A 23602-nucleotide genomic window follows, 5' to 3' on the forward strand; every position below is an offset into this window, starting at 1 on the left:
ACACGCAGCACAGGCTGGTGCAGAGCAGGGGCCGGGGCAGGGCACGGGCCGGGGCAGAGCAGGGGCCGGGGGCAGAGCAGGGGCCGGGGCAGAGCAGGGGCCGGGGCAGAGCAGGGGCCGGGGGCAGAGCAGGGGCAGGGGGCAGAGCAGGGGCCGGGGCAGGGCACGGGCCGGGGGCAGAGCAGGGGCCGGGGGCAGAGCAGGGGCAGGGGGCAGAGCAGGGGCCGGGGCAGGGCACGGGCCGGGGGCAGAGCAGGGGCCGGGGCAGAGCAGGGGCCGGGGCAGGGCACGGGCCGGGGGCAGGGCAGGGGCCGGGGGCAGGGCAGGGGCCGGGGGCAGGGCAGGGGCCGGGGCAGAGCAGGGGCACGGGCCGGGGGCAGGGCAGGGGCCGGGGCAGAGCAGGGGCCGGGGCAGGGCAGGGGCCGGGGGCAGAGCAGGGGCCGGGGCAGGGCACGGGCCGGGGGCAGGGCAGGGGCCGGGGCAGAGCAGGGGCCGGGGCAGAGCAGGGGCCGGGGCAGGGCAGGGGCCGGGGCAGGGCAGGGGCCGGGGCAGAGCAGGGGCCGGGGCAGAGCAGGGGCCGGGGCAGGGCACGGGCCGGGGCAGGGCAGGGGCAGGGGCAGAGCAGGGGCCGGGGCAGAGCAGGGGCCGGGGCAGGGCACGGGCCGGGGCAGGGCAGGGGCAGGGGCAGAGCAGGGGCAGGGGGCAGGGCACGGGCCGGGGCAGGGCAGGGGCCGGGGCAGGGCAGGGGCAGGGGCAGAGCAGGGGCAGGGGGCAGGGCAGGGGCCGGGGGCAGAGCAGGGGCCGGGGGCAGAGCACGGGCCGGGGCAGGGCAGGGGCCGGGGCAGAGCAGGGGCCGGGGGCAGGGCAGGGGCCGGGGGCAGGGCAGGGGCCGGGGCAGAGCAGGGGCCGGGGCAGGGCAGGGGCCGGGGGCAGAGCAGGGGCCGGGGCAGGGCACGGGCCGGGGGCAGAGCAGGGGCCGGGGGCAGGGCAGGGGCCGGGGCAGAGCAGGGGCCGGGGCAGAGCAGGGGCCGGGGCAGAGCAGGGCACGGGCCGGGGCAGGGCACGGGGCAGGGCACGGGCCGGGGCAGAGCAGGGGCCGGGGCAGGGCACGGGCCGGGGCAGGGCACGGGCCGGGGCGGAGCAGGGCAGGGGCCGGGGGCAGAGCAGGGGCCGGGGCAGAGCAGGGGCCGGGGCAGGGCACGGGCCGGGGGCAGGGCACGGGCCGGGGGCAGGGCACGGGCCGGGGCGGAGCAGGGGCCGGGGCAGGGCACGGGCCGGGGCGGAGCAGGGCAGGGGCCGGGGCGGAGCAGGGGCCGGGGCAGGGCACGGGCCGGGGCAGAGCAGGGGCCGGGGGCAGGGCAGGGGCCGGGGGCAGGGCAGGGGCCGGGGCAGGGCACGGGCCGGGGCAGAGCAGGGGCCGGGGCAGAGCAGGGGCAGGGGGCAGGGCAGGGCACGGGCCGGGGCAGGGCAGGGGCCGGGGCAGGGCAGGGGCCGGGGGCAGAGCAGGGGCCGGGGCAGGGCAGGGGCCGGGGGCAGGGCACGGGGCAGGGCAGAGCACGGGCCGGGGCAGGGCACGGGGCAGGGCACGGGCCGGGGCAGAGCAGGGGCCGGGGCAGGGCACGGGCCGGGGGCAGAGCAGGGGCCGGGGCAGAGCAGGGGCCGGGGGCAGGGCAGGGGCCGGGGGCAGAGCAGGGGCCGGGGCAGGGCAGGGGCTGGGGCAGAGCACAGGCTGGCTCCCCACCACACAGCTCTGCTGGCAGGGCTGGGGACTGCTGCCACCTCCGGGTGCTCTGCTGCTGCCACCCACCTGCAGCACCAGCAGGGATTTGGGTAAAATAATTCTCTGTAGTTGTGACTTTGCTTTGAATATAAGTGTTGGTCACTGCTTCCAGCAAGGGCCACATCTTCAAGATGAGTTTGAAACATTTGGCCTCTATATCCACGTAATCATGTACCCAAAGTGATGCTCACATCTAGAGGCCAGGCCTGGAAAGAGGTTCTGAAGAAGAATTTAATTCTTTCCTGTCTCAATCTGAAGTCATTATGCTCCTTGAAATCTTTATAGAAAAACCACTGGAAATTTCATATGGAATCCTTCTTTAACAGAAAATCATTGATGACAATTAAAGATGGGCATGAGACTGTCAAAGCCCAAGCAACTCAGAAGTAAACCTGTTCAGAAATTAATGTAACTTATGCACCAGTTTCTTAAAAATTTTTGGCAATTCTATTGCATTTTAAGGCAGGAGTTTAAAATATTGTTATATATATACGTAAGCCTATGTTTCCCTATGGAGATGTAGATACAAAAATATTTTCAAATTCCTATATTTATATATATGGTTATAGGGAAAAGAAACTGAACTGTTCAAATTTTGTATCCAGCTGGTTGGGAAACTAGTGCTTATGAAAAGGCACTACTCACCACTTACATATTTGTAAAAAGGTAAAGTGGTGCTCTTTAAAATGGTAAGAGGACATTAAGATGGAAGACATGAAATAAATAAAAAGTCCATAGTGGAAATGGAGAATAATCAGAAAGAAACTTGATTACTTCATTTTACAGCTGACAATTCAGTGAAGTTTCTGTTTTAATATTATGTGCAAGCCAAACTGCCAGGTTTTATTTATCATCTGATATAACTCTAGCTCTGGTCCAGGGTACTGGAAAACCTCTCTTGTAGAGTTTTACCTCTTTAACCTCAAATGAAAACTGGCATTCCATCTGGATAGTGTCCAATGTGTCACATTTTGGTAGTCATCAACCAGCTCGCCTTATAAATCAAGAGCACTGATTAAATAATCAAGATTTTTGAAATGCCTTGAGGGAGCTGTACGTTTTTTGCATCAGTGATTAGTATTCAGTGGCAATACTGAAATCTATTTGAGCTGCAGCTATAAAACTGCATTTTGCATACTAGGCATAATCAGAGAGATTATATTCAGAAAGTGTGCTTCCCCTAAGACAGCAGAAGGTTATGACTTTTGCCATGGCTCCATTGTTAGCTTAAGTGAGCTTTGTCCTTGCTGTTGTTCAGCCCTTTATTCACCAGAATAAAATCATTTCTGCAGCTGTGTACTGGGAAAATGAAAACTTTAGGTAATAACTTTCATAGGGCAGCTGGTTAAAGAAAACTCTAGCCCCTGAATGGAAAGCAATTTTAATTAAAGATCTTTTTAGTTATTAAAGCCTAGTTTATATTGTGTCATTTCTTTTGTTGTTGCAAGTTAGCATTTTGTCATTTAAATCATTCCCCCAAATCACATATTACTGGCAACAAGAGGGGCTGCAGTTTACAAAAGAGACAATAGCTATTGGCTGCAAGAGAGACTGGCTAAGAAATAAGTTATTGTTCATATCAAAAAATAGAATCTAACCGTTAAATTCAGTAATGAACTTCTAAGAAGTATAACAATATAAATCAAAAAAAGCTTTCCTGAAAACCAATGCTCAGGTTGTGCAAAATGTTGCAGGTTGTTTCAGTTGTTTCTGCCTCTCTCCTCCTTTCTAATGGGTGGGTTCTGCTCCTCTGGGTACCCGCTGGGACCTGAGTGACGAGAGCAAACGGCCCCAAAGGCTGCAGTGGCAGTGTGCTGAGCTGCCTGGCAGCTCAGGGCTGTTCTTCACACATGGAGCCTTCCTGGGCGAGGCTGAGCATGCAACGCCCTCCCTCCCTGCAGACTCATCTTCCCAGCTCCCAGACAGACAGGTTTTAGCCAAGTCAAAGTGTATCTTGTTACCCTTGTGATGGGCTGGAGAGAATCCCTTGAACAGTGCTGTTTTTCCCCAGGCTTGTTAGGGTAGCATGCCCTGGTGTTAAGCAATTATATTTAAATTACCCTTACCTCAAACATGTAAAAAGTAAAAAAAAAAAAATTTAAAAAAAAAAAAAGTTTGTGCCTTGACATGGAGCTCTGCCATACATCAATCCATACATCTCATGTAACCTTGCAGTGTAATGTGTGATCATACTAAACACAGTCTGCATGAGTGGGCTTAATGCATGCTCATCACTGGCCTGGAGGTGATTTGGGATGATGATGTATAATGGAAGGGGGAATGGAATTATGATTTGGGGCTGATCTGTCTCACTTCCTAGCCCTGCCTTTGGTGGATACTCTGACATCCCTCCATATCAATTTGTCGCCCACTGGAAGGCAATGGTATCGGTACTGATGCTCACCTTCCCTACCAACAAACCTTCAGACCTGGAAAGAGTGGGGTTTTGGTGTCACTGCCTCAGTTAGCTTTAGAAAGAGAGTAACTTTTCCTGAAAGTTTTGCTTGTACCCTTAATTTATCATAACTACAATACCATTGTTTCATCTACAAAAACCAGAGCTTTCTCCCAGGAAGTAGAGAGCCTGAGTTCACAGTCCTTTCACTCATGTTACTCTCACCCTCCAGCTGGAGTTCTACCATGATGCAGAAGGGAATTCAAGCCTTATTCCACAGGTGGGAAAAGGCAGCAGAAGTAGCATGGTCTGTTCCACAGGAAGCCTTTCCTTTCAGTTTTGATACTTCTGCACAGGGTCTGTGCTTTGTGTTAAATGGTTACTGGGTAAACATGCATTACGTGAGGGTAGGGATCTGTATTGTAAAGCAAGTGGGATGAGCCTGGCATGGCACCTTTCTCAGGCACATGGACAGATTTCCATAGAGCCAAACCAGGCAAGCTGGGAGCTGGCTTTGCCCAGGGCTGTCACATCCGCTGTGTGCCGGGGCTGGCTGGGAGGATTTTGACCAAAGGCACACTGAAGATCAAGTTAAACACGTTCAGGCCCAAACCTGGCCCAAGTATAACCTCCACCCTCCTGTCTAGTGAAATCCTTACAAATCAGGTGGAAGGACTTCCCTGAATCTAGCCTTTAGGCAGAAAGCACTATTGCATACACTGCTGCAGAGGGGAGACTCAAAGCACGTGAAATATTATCAGATTCCACAATGAGAGGAAGTGCTGAAAGGTGGTGTTGCTGCATTGTTTTGGTAAATACATGAAAATGTTGTTATAGACACACACGAAATAAGGGCTAAAACCAGGAAAAGATTAGGATAAAAGTGTGGCTTCTAATAACCCTCTCTTCTCCTTGTCCCATTATAGAGATGGCATTGCCAAATAATCTCAACTGTGGTCAAAATCATACAGTCATTAAGATCCATTTCCTAGAGTCCTCAAGCAGAAGTTGATCTTAGGTAAAAAAAAAAAGGACTAGGATGTAAATGTAGATATTGTGCAATTTTAAACACGCTTTATATTTTTCTAAGTGAAATTCATCACTAGTTCCACTGGCATCTAATGTGTTAAGAGTATGTGGAATGGGATCTCAGCATGTTCCAATTGAATGCTTCTTCATTTCATACAGTAAATTGGAGATTAAAGATGTTTGACCCTCTCATAGCATACTTGTTTTGGTGTTTGATGAATATATGTCCTTCAAGTGCTCTGTTTGTCAGTTATCTGATATTGATGCAGACTTTGCTTGTCTTACTTCTTAAGACAGCTACATTTTTACCCTCTCCATTTCCCCCTTATACTTAAAAATAGATAGCGTACCTTGTGAGAAGTTAGGCTACTTACTTTTTAAGTTCATCATTATTCAGTGCTGCTAACTTCCAAGCTAGTGCAGTTACCAATTTACTGTTAATCAGTACACGATCTTCTAGTGTGGCTAAATCCTCCTTGTCTTTATTTTCCTAAAATTAATACCATATAATAATTTGTTATTGACTCCTGTTTTATCCCTTTCCTTTACTTGATTTCATCCTGTTGGCATCAAGCATTATCAAAAAAGCATTAGCTTTTGAGGTTTGGTTTTTTTTTTTTCAAGTATTTTTTGGGTCAAGCTTTACAGACTTGTCATTTAACTATTCTGCAATGCCACTTTTGTCCACAGTGGTTCCTTTCAGTTCCTTTTCATTCAGTAGATCCACTGTCTCCCTTACAGGCTTGCTGCTTTGCCTGGAAGTGTTTTTCACTGGTTGTTTTATGGCTGTGGCCAGCTGCTTTTCAAGTGTTTCCATGGGCTTCCAATTTGAGCATCCTATTTCACCTGAAATATATGTACTTCTCATAGGCTTTGAGTGTCTTTATTAAAGACTTAATTGAAAAAAATTTTTTTTTTTTGCTTTGCCCTAAACTGTGATATTTTCATTCTTTAGCTTTTAATTGAGTTACACCTTGGCATATGTAAGAGGTAAAGTACATGGGCAGAGAGGATTCTCAGCAGAAGGACAGAAAGACAGTTTTGTGGTTTGGTAGAAAAATCAACTTTAGAGATTTAAGGGCTCATTTACAGGGTACAAAATATTATTAGCTGATCTCAGGAAAATTCTCTGCTGAGGTTTGTGAATGTTTTGGTGGGAATGAGCAGGGAATACTGAGCTGAGCCCATTGATGTGGGTATTTTAATTTGTGTGCCTCTTAGCTTAATACAGAATATTAAATTACTCTGCTGAATAATTAGGCATTTGTCAAAGAAAATAGATACTTATTAATGGATGGTTTGCCATGTTTCATCCCCTCCACCACAGACATGCTTACTATTCTATTATTTAGCATGCAAAAAGTTCTCTGTATTCATCTATTCACTTATGCACCTGAAATCTGTATGAAACCCTTCATATCTGTATGTACAAACTTCTGACTCCACTTTTCCCAATTTTTTTTTAGCTATAAGTTCTCATAATTCATTTACATTGTGCTTTAGTTAATGTGTTATTGTGAGTAAATGTTATCCATGTAGTATCTGTCCAGTTCCACTCTCCCCAGTACAAAAGAGATCTGGAGGTACTGGAGAGAGTCCAGCAAAGGGCCATGAAGGTGATGAAGGGCCTGAATCATCTCCACAGGAGAGCTGGGACTGTTCAGCCTATCCAGCCTGTAGAAGGGAATGCTTGGGGATCTCAGGAATGTGTGTGAATTCTGGAAGGGAGGGTGGGACAAAGATGGAGCCAGGCTTTTTTTGGTGGCCTCCAGTGACAGGATGAGAGGCAATGGGCACGAAGTGAAACACAGGAGGCTCTGTGCTTTCCTGTGAGGGTGACAGAGCACTGGAGCAGGTCCCTGCAGGGGCTGTGGGGTGGTCACTCCTGGAGATACTCAGAAGTTGTCTGGGTGTGGTCCTGGGCAACAGCTCTGAGGTGCCTTGCTTGAGCAGGGACAAGATGATCCCCAGAGGTTTCTACCAACCTCAGCCAGTCTCTGATTCTGGGTGACTGTGTATGACACTGATCAAACTGACCAGGCATCGGCAAATGCAGTGAAAAGAGCAGATGCCACCTTTATGTTGACATGCATGTGGCTGTGGCTGTGTTGGGTACCTGCAGCTCTCAGCAAAATATGGCCACAGTGCAGTAGTTAATTTCATAAAACACCAGTGGCTAAGAGAGCATTTCTAAAATGAACATAAGAGATGTGATGCATTGTAGCTAAGAGCATGTGGAAGTCTTTCAGTGATATCACAGATATTTCTTCTTACTGGCAAACCACTTTTTTTCTCTGATGCTAGGGAAGCAGGGAGGCAGTAATAAACAGGATTTGAAAGAGTTGAAGAGGAAAACAACATGAATAAGTGGTCTGAGGTTTTTAAATGTTCTACCTATTGGTAGTTACTTGTAAAGAATTATCTAAGACATAATATATTCAGCAAGTAACATAAGTAATTGAATTATACAAGGATCAAGTGCTGTTCCATCAAGGGTTGAACTCCATGCCCACTGAATGCAATAGCCAGACTCTCACGGGCTTTACATCAAACCTTAAATAAAACAGTTTGATTAGTGCTATGTGACCAGTATAACTGCAAGTCTGTGTGAGCTTAGTCTCATGCTGTGTTTTCAGCGTATTTAAAATTATTTTAACATAACGCTGACATGCTGTAGAACTTCAGTTTAATAAATGCAGCGTATGTCAGTTTTAATTAATTAAAAAGCCCTCTTGCACTTTTTAAAAATATTGGTGGATGTTTGTATCTCCTTTTCCAATTCACATGACACAAATCTTTATCACCTTGCAAACTAATGTTCTCCATGATGACCTGACAGGGTAAGTTGTAAATGGGATGCAATGGGATCTGTCTTGTCACAAATGCAGCTGCTCAGGGCAGGTACAGTTCCCAGCTGCTCAATCCCTGGCAGAACGAGGAGAAAATTGTGCAGGTTGTACCCATACAGTAGCAGGTCAGTGCTCCTGTAGGAGGGAAAACAACCCCAACAACTGATAAAGTTTATAGAAGGATTGCAGTGATAGGAGCCTGAACTTCACCTGTGTGCTCCAGCCTGGCCAGGCACTGCTCTGGCAGCACTGCCTGAAGTGGTGGAATATGTTTCTGTCTCTGAGAATCATTCCAGCAGTAAAACACTGCAGTGGAATACCAGGGCATTTTGTGTGTTTGTGCTCACTTAGCTGGGTTGTTTCTCCACGGAGAGAGAAGGGATATCTCACCTCCCTAGGAACAACTACACTCCAGCTGGTAAACACTGCTCGAGCTGAACAACTCTGACAAGTATTTATAATAAGCTATTGCAGCTGTTCCAGCTCATTCTTTGCTTTTGTATATCAGATTTTGCATTTGGTATTTTCTTTTATGATTTCATCTGTTAACACGAGCTAGATTACTCACAGATTCACTCCAAATAGTAACAACAAATTATACTACCATTAACAGAATTGTATTATGTTTCTACTAGTAGTGAAATATTTTTCCACAATTTAGGCTACATAAAGTGGAATAAACAGATATTCTGCTATTCCTTGGTGGCCTTGCTTCTTCTCTGTAGGAGGCAGTGAGTCTTTCATTTCAGCTTGCTGTCCTCAAAGTTCATGCTATTTGGAGGCCAAGCTGTGGATGACAAACTGCAAAGCTGACAGGAAAACATGCAGGGTTGATATATAAAACAAGCCACACTGCTCGTGCTTTGACTGTCATCACTGCTTTCAGGAAAATAAATAATACTGCCTCGGTCTAAGGCTCCTTAAGAGTTTCTTCAGCTTCCATGGGGAATATTGCAAATTCCTTCAGTCTAAGTTTGGAACCTAAGAGCTCAGTTTTCTAAAACAAATTCAGAAAAAACTCTTTTTTCCCCCCAACCAAATTCATGGGAGAAAATAAGCTTGTATAACTTGTTCCCAAATTGAACAAAGCTAACAGAAATTGATGGTCCCTTTCATGAACTGTGAAAAATGCTGTGGATATTTCTCTGGTTTAACAACTGAGTGAAAACATTCTCTGTTCACCACTTGCTCTGCAAATTTTGCTGCGAGCACCAACAGCTTTACACCAAGAAGACCCAAAGGAATTTTCCATCAAAGCAGAACTGTGCATCACATGAGCAGGTGAAAATGTGATGGAGAAAGGTGTGATGTCTCTGTAAACTTAACCCACGCCAGTCTTCATCTAATGTGCAGTATTTTGTTTTATTTCCAAATTCCTGTGGATTTAGTAATTGAACATTATTCTTGTGATAAAGTATTTGGCGTTCATGTACATAATGATATGCTAATATATCCTTAAGAAAAAATAATCAGAATTCATCTTGGCTGTTAACATGCTTCGAATTGTGCATGTAATAGAAATGGATATTTAAAACATCTTTATTTCATTATCTCATTTATTATATTGTAGGTTGGCAACTAATTAGTATAGATATTTGAAGTTGCAGATCGAGGAAACTAAATTAGTGCACTATAATATAATTAATCATAGAAAACTTTTGTTCAGCTGCTAATCTATTAGCTACTTTGCTTCTTGTTGATACTTGTAACTTTGATTAAGATTTTCAGTGCTTTATTTAACATCATAGCTTACTAATATGAAATTCAGTGAAGTATCTACTATCTCTGAATAACAGTCCTGGAATAAACTTACAATGAAAATCCTCCTGGTGCTAGACTTCAACAAGAAATAGCCTATAGAGACCTCCAAGGGCCGCCGTGTGCCAGCAGTCCCTTGGCAAAGGATGCCTCAGGGTATCAGACATGCTTTCCATTTTTGCCCTCCCCTCTAGCTATCCTCCTGTGCTTTCACACGTTCCAGCCACTGAGTATTACATCCACAGCTGAACGTGCTGGAAGAAAGTAGCAATCCAAACCAAGACCAAGATTCTTGCTTTGGAAACCTGCAGCAGATGCAGAAACCTACCCAGGGCAGAAGTGGTGGTTTGTGAGCATCTCTGAAGTGCATGCAAGAGCAGGACGGGGTCTGTACGGGCACTGCATTCAAGGGGGGTAAGATATTCCTTACTTTTCTCCTAGAATTGCTGTGTTCTTCCTGTCCTTTCATCTACCTACTGAGAGGCAGAAATACATGGTAAGATTTCAGAATTGAGAATCAGTTATCTCTTAACAAAGTTCAGAAGAATTGTCCTGGGCTTCTCTGGTAGAGTGAGTACATCAGTGGGTGAGGGAAGGGCTACAGATGATGTTTATCTGGACTCCTCTAAAGCCCCCAACACACTCCTCAACTTCTTAAACAAATGTTTGCTGGTGTAACTGAAGCTACTCTTTCAGAAACAAGCCTTACCTTGCCTATTTCCATTGCTAGTATGATTATAAAGACTTACTAAACTATGAAACTAAACCTTTAAATGCTTAATCTGTATGGTTTTTAATCTGTAGGATTTTATCCAGTCAAATGGTTACCACTTGCTACTTTCAACATATGAATAAAGTATCTGAGCAATCCTTTGGAAATGCCAAGTAAACAAAATGACAGGCTATTGACCAGTCATTTAAAAACACTGTTTAGTCCATTTACAAAATATTAGAATATTTAAGTGAGTTGTTTTTACTGTAACATGGTTTTATTTAGAATAGTCCAACAGAAAATAACTATTTTTAAAATTGTACTTTCTGTTGGGGTAACATATTGGTAAATTCTAAAATACCTGGGTTTTGATTTCACTGAGTCTTTTGGTGCAATTTGACACAAATGCAACCTATATTTATACATTAACTGTGTATTTATGTTTGATAGTTATTTACAATTCATGCCTCAGTAGTCATTTTTATAATTTTACTTTCCCCATCAGCCAGCTTTGACATTATCACGACTCTGATTTGTTATTTGCTTTAACTAATGACCAGCAAACAGGTGAAGACTAAGCAAAGCAAATACCTTTTTAAGAATAACAAATCATAAACTGATAGAGTAGCAGTAAAATATGTATAGAAAACACTTCTTTTTAACCAAAATCCCCTTTATGGATGTTTGAAAATGTTACTGGACAGATTGCCTGCTAAAGCAATATTTCTGGCTCAAATAATGATATTAATACAATCGAACATGGGTATTTGTTATAGCAGACCATAAGTATTTAGAAAGTAAAACCAGTTTTCCTAACTTTTTTTTAGTAAAGGGATGGTATGTTTTCTGGTATATATTTGAAGTCTTTTTTCCCCCCCAAATATCATTATGCTGTGTTTCATTATGGAAAAAAAGTAGGAAACATCATACAAATAACCATTGTATACTGGTGAACAGCTTCAGGTATCTTTAGGGATTTTATTTTGAAAACTGGATAATGAGGAAAAGCTATCAAAACTCAACACCCAAAATATTTGTAAGAGCAGAAGGATATACATAATATAAACACAAGATTTTCCCTTCTGTATATTCAGATGGATTTTTAGTTGCATTGTGTTATTATCAAAAATTAATATTTGATATTACAAGTTTGCATGACACGGATTTCTTTAGACACCAGTTTTATTATGTGTGTATAAAATAAAATGCACATATGTGGAATAGTAGGCTCTGCTAGGCTGTAATACTTTATAGTTAGGTCTCCAGGATATTTGTATTGTAATTTACTAGTTTTCTTTTTTTCTTCATGTTGCTTGAAAGCAAAAAGTCAATGGCATCATTTTATGAAATACACAATAAATGTCCATTTTACAGCATCAGGAACCAGAATCAGAAATAGCTGAGCTCTGAACTATGCTCACACTTTATGACACTGTTTGATTTCTTTGTAAAAATTCATTTGACTTGCATGGAGATCATCTGTAAATCCTCATGAGTCAACACATTAATGGACTTCTTCTTATCAAAATTCCCAGTGACATCACCAGTCCATCCTTAGTGAGAGCCACGATGTGCATGTTAACATACAGCACAGTGCCAGTTTGTGGTCTCTGGAAAAACCCACAATTTTTGATGTTACAGTTACAGCTCCTGGGACTTTCCTGTTCCAGCTCTTTTACTGCTACAGAGAAGCTGCACTGGTAATACCAATGGTGGGAAACAGTGAACAAAAATGCACTTTATGCATTCCCATTAGGAAATTAATATGCCTGTTCTCCTCCTTAGGCCTTGCTCTTGCCATGAAACTAAAAACATGCAAGTCATAATTCTACTTAAACACATTTTCACTGACATAATTCATGGCCAGATGCTGTCAGTAATCATGCACAGGTATCATTACTGTGTATGGTCTCTTGCAAATAAATCAATAGTGGTACAGGAATTACAGACTTGCTGCAGGAGTAGGGTTTCACAGAATCACCTGCTGAGGGCCAAAGGGGATCATTACATTGTGTAACCTGACCTCCTCTCTAGCATATCCTGCCATTTCATCCATTTACTCTGTACTGATCCCAATAACTTATGTTTGACTAACACAGCTCTTCTCTGTTTGCCTTTATATTGAGTTTCTTGGCCAAAAATCCATTACCATTTTGGTCAGGTCTGCCATCATCCGAAAGAACTTCTGAGGATTTCTTTTACTCTATTAGAAACCTGTCATTGGGAGTGTGGGACCAAGTTCCTTTTAGTAGCAGTGATTATCCTCGAGTCTACAGCAGTGCCTGATCAGTAGTGTTTGTGCTGGGCTTTGGGATTCTTCTGAGTGAAGTATGCATTGAAACATAGGTGTATTACTGCCTGCCCTAGTTTCTTATTTGCAGGTTTTTTTAGGAAGTATTAACCATTTTTTAAGACAGTGGTCACATTAGTAAAAGCCCAGTGGTTCTGCAATTTTCAAAAGAAACATTATATACTCAAAACACATTCTGTCACCATGCAGAGCCTTCCTCCCAATCTTTTTTTCTTTATCCTGTGTAATTCATAACAACATCTGACATGCTTCTGCTAGCATCAGATGATTTGAGAAGGATTTTTAAACAGGAAAGGGAGATTTGGACAAACATACATTTGGACTGTGGTTGTTGCTACCAAGGTGGACATTGCCAGCATTCTTCAGCCTCCCAGATGTACACTGGCTCATTAAATCACTCTGTTTTGTTTAAAACAGCCATCTCCTCCAGGCTGTTAGAGAATTGCATTCCCAAAATTTACTGTTTGTCTGTAGTCAACTCTAATATGTATTTAGGAGAAATGTCTTTACATCACATACGTCACATATTTTTCTTCTTTTTTTTCCCCCAGGGGAAATTCTAGGCTAAACAAAAAACATTTTTGATCATCAATAAAAAAAATTAAACTATTTCTGTAAATTTGATTCCTGTAATATGTTCCTTATCTTCCCCATAAAAAACCCCCACAAAATAATAAAGCAAAGAGCAGATATCCCTCTTACAGATCTCCTTGTAACTGAAGAGAGGAGGCTTTTATCTTGCTGGCTGTCTCAGAGCTGCTCTTTACTCCCTGTAAAGGTAATGAAGACTGGAAAATACAGCTGGATCTTTTAAATTAGGAGTCTTATTCTCTTCCTCACAGTATAGTTTGTGTTCCTGTGGACACTTGAGCTCACTGGTGTGAGCACCTGTGGGGAGGCCGTTTGTGGCTGCAATTGCAGAAACCAGCCCCAGTTGCATGAAAGACACTGAAAGCACGAAATTAATTCCACAAACTGGCATTTTTTCTAAATTCTTTACACCCTCAGTCAGCAGTCGTACAATATTTTCAACAGCAATAAGGAAGACAATGGCACCTTCATGCACAGTCTGGGGAAGGTTTTATCTCCACAGATGAGCACGAGAGCTTTAAGCATCTTGTAAAATTAATTGGAGGGGAGCTAACAGTTTGTGAACACTTCTCATGCCTGCCATCACTTCTGAGAAGTTGTTTTGTTACTTATTTAAAGGTGATCATGCCTTTCTGGCAAACCTGCTGCTTTCAGGTATTTTTAATAAATTCACGGTACAAAGTACATGAAGTACACAGATGTTTATAATGAGCAGCAAAAATGAGAGGTATTTTATTAGGCTGTGTAACTATTGCTTGCTGATTGCTTTTAATTGGTGAAATAACAAATTGCTGGTTTATCTCTTTAAGCTCTTGACCTAATAACTGCATGGCTTTTCATGAAACATCCTTTTTGGATGCAGCTAAAGGCTTTCTCAGTGGTTTTGTTCACAAACTTTTAAATTACTCTCTGGTATTAGTTCAGAGAATCATAGAATAATCAAGTAGTTTGGGTGGGAAGAGACCTTTAAAGGCCATCTATGCCAACCCCCTGCCCTGAGCAGGGACATCTTCAACTACAGTAGACTGTATAGTTAATATACATCTCCAGCAGTGTATTTATGAGTCTCCAGTAAAATGCTGCTGGGTTTTTTTTCAGCTTTTTGTGTGACTTTTCAAATGAAAAAATATTTTTCTACTAGCTCCTAAACACCACTTCACATAGAAGTAATTGCATTACTATGATATGTATTATATATTATATATATATATATATATAAAACATCTGATATCCCTGAGAACAGTTGTCTCCAACAATCTGAGAAACAACTAATTGATTTAGTTATCTTTTTTTAATTAAAAAGATATTCACAGTATCACTGTGAAGTCAGACCTAATGAGTTACTACTTCAAATTATTTTCCCTTCTCAGACTGTTAGAATATTTATACAGAATTCTGTATATTTTCTTGCATCTAAATGAGACCATTCTTATTCATAACCTATTTAATATGAAAAACTATCCTCTGAAATTGATTCTAGTATAGAAAGGTGTACACGTGCACTGATGTCCTTTCCTTGAGCAAAGCAGAAATTACCTTATTAATCATATTCAAATGTTATGGGTCTCCACTTTGAAAGAAGTTAGCCCACATAGAAAACTGGGCTTCAGAGGAATAAATGCCTCTATAGAGATTTTCCTGGCAGAGAAAAAACACAGCTGCCACACTACAAAAAGATTTTGGTAGACCCAAGAAGAATGGATTTGTATCTGGGAAAAAAGAAAAGGACCTGAAACCTTTAAAAAAACAAACAAAACCCACCCACAAACAAACAAAAAAAAAAACTCCAAACAAACAAAAAATCTACCTTGGAGATATAATTTTATTTAGGCAAAGATTAGTCTCTTTATTTACCCAGTAATCTCTACAAATGCAGTACAAGTTCTATGGACAGGGGCATTACAAAGCTCAAAAGTCCTACCCCTAAAGCACTGGCATCTGGTTTTAGTCAAGTGTTGAAGACCACTTTAATTTAAATTATTTATTAATGAATTTATTTACCAGTCCTTTGAAAGTGTCATAAGATTTCCTTGTGGAAGTGCTCATTCTGAGGGAAGTAATGCCTTAATTTGGAATCCACATGGACATTAGTCTGCTGATATTCTCTTAGTAGAACAGAAATATTAGAAATAGCCCCTTCTAAAGAACCCATGAAGCCATGTCATCAACTCTACCCCTTCTAAAGAATAAAATTAACAGAAAAGAGCAGGCACCTGGATATTTTGTTAGTGGTTATTAACTCAAACCACCCTTCAACTCTTTACTGAAGTAATGATTGAGAACAAATTTCTGGCTTAATGAATGTAAGTGGGATTAAAAAAAAGATAAAAATAAGTTGGCTATCCCTTTTGTTTTGTGGCTTTTTAGAAATAGAAATAGGTTTGCTGGTTTGTCAGCGTTCATCCCTCCTGATTGGCTCTTCCTTGCATGGCCAAATTCAGCCCTTGGGTAAGTGATACGGATTCTTCCAAGTGAAGAGATTGCTCACTGATTTGGAGCTGCTCTGAGCTATGCTGACCTGTTTCCAGCTACATGTGATGTTTAAGCTGGAGTCTAAAACATCTTATTGGACAGTAACACAGACAAAAATAATCATAGGAAAAATCCTATTATCAGATAAATATTTTTAGTAATGAGAGAGCAGGATATAGTCATGCAAGATGCTTAATCTCAAGGCCAACAACTCTTCAAATCACAATACAGTTGTAACATTTTCCATTTCCAAACAATGAGCAATCAAACATTAGCTAATTAAATGCTTTCAGTGGTGAAAGAAAATATAAAAATACATGAAATTATCAAATAAAAAAACCAAGTGACTAATTTGTCAGCCTCAGCATCACTTTACAAATAGCAGCAGCCAAGTTATCCCTACACTGAATATCAATCAATTTTACTTTTTACAGCTGATAAGATATTCTCTAATTAAATTATGTTTTAATTGCCTTTGACTTTCAATGCAAGGAAAATGACAATATGCTTTCCATGGAAATACTCCCTACTCATTTCTGTATACTGTGACTGTCATTATGCAATTAACAGTTGTTCCACAGTGGTATCAAGAATCCACATTTCCTCCTGAAACTAGGATCCTGAAATAAATGTGATTTAGGAAGTGTTATTCTCTATATGCTAATATAATTCTTTTAATTGTTGGCAATGCTGAGGTCTGCCCACTTATAGTCTATTGTCATTCTCAGAGTTTTTTAAACAGCATCTCCAGAACCGTTTGATCCTACACGTGACTGCATTTACAATTAAAATGCCAGTCCTGGAAAACACAGCTTTCCAGTTTTCACACTGAGTTACTTACTAATTACCTTTCAAAATATTTGGGTTTTATAAGGCTACCATGAAGTGCATAGATTGAAATATTAATCCTGCTTTATGATATGATAATTAAGTTAATTATAGTACAAAAATGTGTGTCAGTAAGAATGTGCCAGGATTAGGGCAGGAGACCCAGCTCAGCCTCAGCACGGTGCACACAGTGCAAGGGTACGAGGGCGGCGCTGGCAAACAGACCAGGCCCAAGATGTCAAGGAGAGTGAGCACCCCTGTCTAAGTGTCTCTTCTGCATCTGCAAAGCAAAGGGTGGGAAAGAAGCAGCAAATGCCTTGATAGTTCCCACTCTACAATTATGAACACACAGGCGTGGTTTGGGTGAAGGCATTTTGGATGATTCAAATAAGACTTCATCTTAATTCAGCTCAGAAGTAAAGGAAGGTAAGCAAGCTGTAAACAGACACTGCTGCAAGATAGGAAAGCAAAACCAGAAAAACAATAAAGAAGAGACAACTTTTTTCTCTGGGCTTTGAGATAAGCAGATGGAAGGAAAACTTGAAGTGCAGCCATACTGCATTTAGTTTGCCCTCTTACCTAAAAATTAATTTCTACATCAGTTACAAAGAAAACATCACCTCAAGGTTGTACGTGAAGGATTTGGTCACACTGTGACACAATTACTCAACCTTTACCATTCACTCGTTGCCATATGGACCTGATATATGCTCCTTATCCTTGATTTACAAATAAAGTCAGAAGTGCTGCAGTTGTGTTTTCCAGCCATTCCTTCAATGAGCAGATAATGATATAGCCAGTGCTATTTGGTGTAAATAGTGGACATTTCAGTCACTGCGTGAATCCTTAATCTCCCTAGGATCCACAGGAAGAAAAGTATTTGATATGATAATGTTTGATATTATAAGTTGTATTTAACATTTTAAGGCTCATGTGAGTCAGCTTAGCTCACTGAACTGCTAAAGCACACAGGACAACACATTCTGTCCAGAGGAGAAACCTATAGATGTGTTTAGTAGCCTAAAGGTATATCACCAAAAAATGAGTTGCTGAAGATTAGGCCCAAAATTTTATTGGTGCTGTTCATTTCAGATGTGATCTGACAGCCAGGCCTGGTGCATTACAGAACAGAAGGGTGGATGGATCAGTAGCAGAAAATACTGCTGACGTCTCTGAGATGCACTGAGAACTTCTCATGACAGAAACTCTGTTATGACCCACAAATACCTGTAGAGCACAAGACATGAAATTTCATATGGATGCAAAAATACTGTATTATAACACTATATCCTGATTTATTTTCCTCTGTTGTAATCCATTAGGATGCTAGAAAACTTGAGTTTTTAGTAGTGATGTGCAGCAGTAACATCTGCCTCCTGTGCCTTGGCAAAGGACTAAAGGCTGTTGCAAAACACTTTCTGTAAGCATTCAGCCAGGTTTCTGCCCACAGCAAATAAATGAATAAGGATGTTTTTAGTGCTACCCCTGTTAACACAGTGTTTTGTAACCTCAGTATAAAATAGAAACAAAGAATAATTTCAGGGGTTGTATATTTTGTGGTACATTGAGGATGGAATCCTAAACAGAAGGTTTTATGCCATTAGAAAAGTGTGTTTGTACTTCTCAAAGAGCTTGGTGTCTAAATACAGCACTGATGCTTTCCGAGTGCTTTCTGCAGGTCTCTAACAAAGGGCGTGCTGATAAAGGAGAGGCAATCCTGAGGCTTTTCTTGGGTGGCCCATTCTCAGTGACCCATTGGGATAGATTTTGCCAGGGGCTTGTTTCTGTTAAGAGGCCTGAAGGGTTAAACTTGCATTTATTTTCTAAGACCAGACAGCTTTGGACACTTATTTCTGCTGGTGGTATCAAGTGATAGCAAAGAAAAGACAGGATACAATGTGCACATTTTCTTCTCGTGGTGTTTCTTAGAGAGACAACATGAGTCGGTGGTCTAAGAATCAAAATTTCACAAAATTCAGTGAAAAAAAAGATATATATTCTAGAGAAAGTCAGACTGCCTGATGTATAAGCTTGTATTTGTAGAAAGAATAATTCTATGCAAGAGTGGTACCTCTTAGGAAGCACAAAAGGATACAGGGATACATCACCCAGTTCCTGCAGGGGAAGGTCTGCTTTAGGCTCTGAAAAGTCTGTAAGATTCTCTCTGTTAATTCTAATCAATTGTGGGTCATGTCCTAGATTTATAATAATTACATTTAAAGTGTTGTGATTAAAAACGAGCCCTAGCTTTTATAAATACAATGGGAATTAATACATACCTTAAAAGATCTTTCACAAATGCAGTCAATGTGCATGGGTTTAATTTTTTTATATGTGGCTTTTTTTTTTTTTAGGCAATAATCAGAACCCAGAGAAAAAGGTTGCAATCTACAGGAAGCTGGTAGGTCAAATTTTAAAATTATCTAAACTCCAGTACAATTAGAGACTAAAAAAATGTAAGCGGTAAAGTAATGAAACTTGCATTTACTGGATATTCAGAGAATATGCAAAATCATTTAAATTTACATACTGAGGGGGTGAAAATGTGGTTTAGCAGAGGCAATTAACATGAGAAAGTAAGACAGATGTTGTGCAAATAATTCATAATGAATAATTTCTTTGCTCCATTATGTGTTTGCAAGTTTTCCAAACAAACTAGTTTTTCTGATGTATATGTTCAAACTGTTTGCTGAATAATATCTATGCATAATTTTTTATGTAATTCATTCATAAGCAGAGCTTTTTGAATATTCAAGCTCTTTTTGAGTGGATACGTAGGTTGTGCAACACATTTCTCTTTTCCAATTGGAGAAACATGACTTATAGGTTCCGCTATGAATAATCACAATATTTAACAATATTTGCTTCATTATTTTACCAAACATTCCTGCTAGTAAACTCATTTGTTAAGATAATCATGGAAAAGGAGATGCAAACAAAAGCAAATAAATTAGTCTGGCATCCTCTCTTTTCTTTCTCACTTGAGAAAAATAATTTGCACTGTCCATAATTCTGTTTGTCTTTCATTAAAATATATGAGGAAGCTGAAAATGCAAATCATAGTCTTAAATAGACTTGGGTTTCCTATGGCTGTGGAGGAATTACATTTAATGCAGAGTGCCAGCCCAGCCCTTTGGAGCTGGGGCTGCCTTTGGCTCCCTCCCCGAGGGGCAGCGCCTGTGCCTGTCCCTGTGTCCCTCCCATGGAATCTGCGTCCCTTGGCAGCCAAACGGGGCCTTTAGAGCTCCTGCTCTACAGCATAAAGGAAAGGCTCCCGTGCAGGAAGCTAATGAAGATAAATATACTATTTGTTGGCAGTCAAGGTGATTAATTGCCAGAGGCAAGTTAATTATGCCAGGAGTAACAATCAGCATCACAGACAGACACCAAGTTTTGTGTGGCCCATTGTTAGACATGTGTTGGAGTTTGAATTTGAGCACATGAATGAATTAGTATGGATTGTGTCTTCTTACATAACAGCCACATATTCTTAATTATATTTAGAGTCATATTTATTTGGAAGACTGGAAAAGACAGTTTTTCTTTAAGTGAAACAGGTCATCAGACCTGAGAAACTGCAGCATTCCTAGGATAAATTGGGTATGATGAACTCAATGATGGGTGAATTGCAGTTCCAGAATCTTATTAGCAATGTAAAGACTGCATTTGATTTTATATATTTAATTTTATTTTGTGCATGTTTTTATATTGAATATATTATATTTCAGAGTTTCTATTTCAGTTTACTATTTCAATAGTGATAATTAAGAAAAAGGTAATATTGGTATTAGTAAAATAACTTTCACATTCCTCAGGAGACAGTGAGAGAATTTTAAGTTCTCTTTTGAGGTACCTTAATATCCCGTATATATCCTCTCATTGAGGATCTGACAGTCTCAGCTTACACCTTCTTTTTTTCCTGAAATCAGAAATTAGCCTGGGAATAGCTTATGACAGGAATAGTACAGAGGATCCCCTGCACCTTTCTAACACTAACAGGACAGGAGAATGCAGAGAACATATAAATACAGTTTCACGAATATCAGTTCTGCAAAAGTGTGTCAGTGTGAAAGTTCTGCCATCCTCATGTTTTACACTGAATAATGTGAGAGCAGCAAGACAAGTATTTTTAAAAAGTGAAGTATACCTACACGTCTTTGGAAGAGAATGGGAAGAATAAAATATAAAATAACTCGCTTAGCAAATGCTGCTGTCATAGTGTGTTAACCAGCATTTACTAGTTCCTTTGGGAGCAAAGAAATGATGTCTTTAATGAGCACAGAAAACTAAACAACTGTTTGAAAATACAGAAAAATTATAGTGAAGTGACATTAAACCGAGAAGGAAATTGTAGATCATTAAGCTGGCAGATTTTATATGGCAAGCATGACATTTTTTAAAATGAGATATATATATTTAAGAAAGAAAACAACAGAAAACATGCATTAAACTAATCTAGTTGAGTAAATATTCTGGTTGTTCCTTGGATTACTTGCATTCTCTTCTTTTCCCTTTTTCAGCACTTTAAATTTCAACTTTATAAAACATCTAGACATAATAAACGTTTCAATTCAGTTTTTGGTTTGTTCTTTCCTATTTATCTACAGTTAAAACCCCCTTATTTTAGCATTTAGGCATTTCATTAGTCATTCCTGGTATTTTCATAACCTTAAAACAGACACTAGATTATACAGCCCTGAAAACTTATTTCTAGCTCAAACTTGCCATTCTTCTATGGCTGCCTTAATTTCTTTCTGCACTGCAGGAGTTCATACTGGTAGAAGTGATAAATGGACATGTTTCTTTGCATTATACATATTTACAGCAAGTAAACTGTGTCTACCATATCACTTTATAAATCTATTGCCCAGTGCTGCTATAGCCAATGCATTAAATATTGGGCTTCTCAGGGACTGCTCAGTGCAGTTTAACACAACAGATAATGAAAGGAGATCAGGCATGAAAAGTTCCTCTTTATCTTGCACCTTTCCTCACACAAAGTAGCTGATAACAGCTAAGTTCATCATCCTTCTTTCATACAGTATTCAGGAAATCAGGCACTTAAACCACGACCTTCACAGAGAAAGGACTGTGTCATCCTCTTTAGTCAGTAGAAAAAAAAGGGCTCTGATCCTGAATGGAGTTGTTGGATTCTGTCAGAAGATAAATTAAGCAGCTGAATAATTTTGTGTGCTTGTATGGAACTTCTTTTCAAGGAAATACTTTGCATTAAAAGAAAAGAGGGCATAAGAAGGCACAGAACATAAAAGTCAGTAATGAAAGATGGGGTAAAATTAAGGTTGAACAGAGCAAAAGTAAAATTAACTTGTAGCTTACTTAAAGACCTATCTCTAGTATTTAAGTATCGTATTAAAAATGCTGTGCAATAACAAAGAACTCATGGTACCTGTTGGGGGAAAAAGAAAATTCTGAAAATTTATGTTGGTTTATTAATATTTAATATTTCTCGTTCTCTTGATAGTTCTTGTGTACTAAAAAAATGAAAAAAATATTGTTCTATTATATTTTGTAATGGTAGGCGAGCCTATGAAAGCTAAAATATTCACTTATCTGTGAAAGTATTTTTAGATAACAAATTCCGCTTTCCCCCCCTCTACTTCCTCCCTCAGTCTCCAGAGTGGTCTTACTTAAAAGGAACAAACTCTGTTGGTGAAGTTTGCATTGGCATTTCATATAGGGGTCAACATGTATCATTCAGAAGGTAAACTGAGGTAAACTTTCACAAACTGCACATCCTGTTTTATATACTGGGCATTTCTAGTTTCTCTTTTTTTTTTTTTCCCCCCACATGTACCTTCCAGGAGATGATTTGTCTGATTTGTCTGTACCAGTTCACAGGCTCTCTGCTGCAGCAGACTGCAAACTTAACATTGATTTTGAGGGAGGCTTCAAATCTTGGACTGACTGGGGTAATTTCCATCTTATACAAAATAGCTACTGCATCCTTTACACCTTGCTACTTGCCGTTTTTTTTTTTTCTCTGTGTAGTTTTCCAGATATATTATTCTACCACTTCTTGTGGCAAAACAAATGTAAGTGACCTTTCACCTAGACTAGGTACTAGAACTGTCTGTGGGCAGTGCCATTTACCTAAAATCAGCCTGTGGGGTACCTCATCCACACCAATACCACTTCATGCAGAGCTGAGAGAAAACTACTTCTGACATCAGAAATAAATGTTGATTTTATCCTCAGCTTACTTTGTCAGTGAACTCATTGTTACCACCCAGAATGCTCCCTGACCTCCATGGTTTTTATCATAATCACCTGGTGGTATTTTCTCCCACTCTCAAAAAGCAAAGGCATTTTTATATACAGACAACTACAGAAAGCAAATAGTTTTTCTTTAATGTAATGGCTACAACCTCTCAGTAATTGCTGCAGGAATACAAGTGCAACTGTTCATCCTCTGTCGTGTCAGAGTCATTAAAATGGCTGAGAGAATTAACATTGCAATTACACTCAGCAGACAGGAGCTTGCAAAACCAAACTAAGGACTAGTTAACAACCGTGTCTTCCATTTATGTTACAACAGCAATGACAATACAGATTTCAGTCTTTGGGAACTGGAATCTAAAAAGTCTTTAGAAACCAGTATGACTCCAGCAACTGGGTGGGCCAGAGGAGGTAAGAGACCTGGGTCCTGATTCACAGAGTAAGAATGGCCCTGACATTTATGTCTTTAGTTTAACATTTGTATAAGTGGTTTAGGATTATCATATAAGCATTCTTAGCACAGTACTGTGTGAGCAGGGCATCCCACCAACTCTTAAACAGTGACACCCAATTGTAACACCCACAAGGTGTGTTTTCCTGTGAGCTGGACAAGTTAAACACAAAAATTCTTCTCAGTGAC

The 23602-nt window shown here is 41.2% G+C and overlaps 1 protein-coding gene across 1 annotated transcript in view; it reads left to right on the plus strand.

The window, feature by feature from the left end:
• TENM2 (teneurin transmembrane protein 2) overlaps positions 1–23602 on the plus strand; it is a 744328-nt gene that overhangs the window by 100310 nt on the left and 620416 nt on the right. The window contains exon 4 of the mRNA XM_069029269.1: positions 19080–19126. The gene's annotated coding sequence lies outside the window, so the exon portion shown is untranslated. The remainder of the gene's footprint in view (positions 1–19079; positions 19127–23602) is intronic.

Source organism: Aphelocoma coerulescens, chromosome 13 (assembly GCF_041296385.1).
Source record: "Aphelocoma coerulescens isolate FSJ_1873_10779 chromosome 13, UR_Acoe_1.0, whole genome shotgun sequence".
NCBI lineage: Eukaryota > Metazoa > Chordata > Aves > Passeriformes > Corvidae > Aphelocoma > Aphelocoma coerulescens.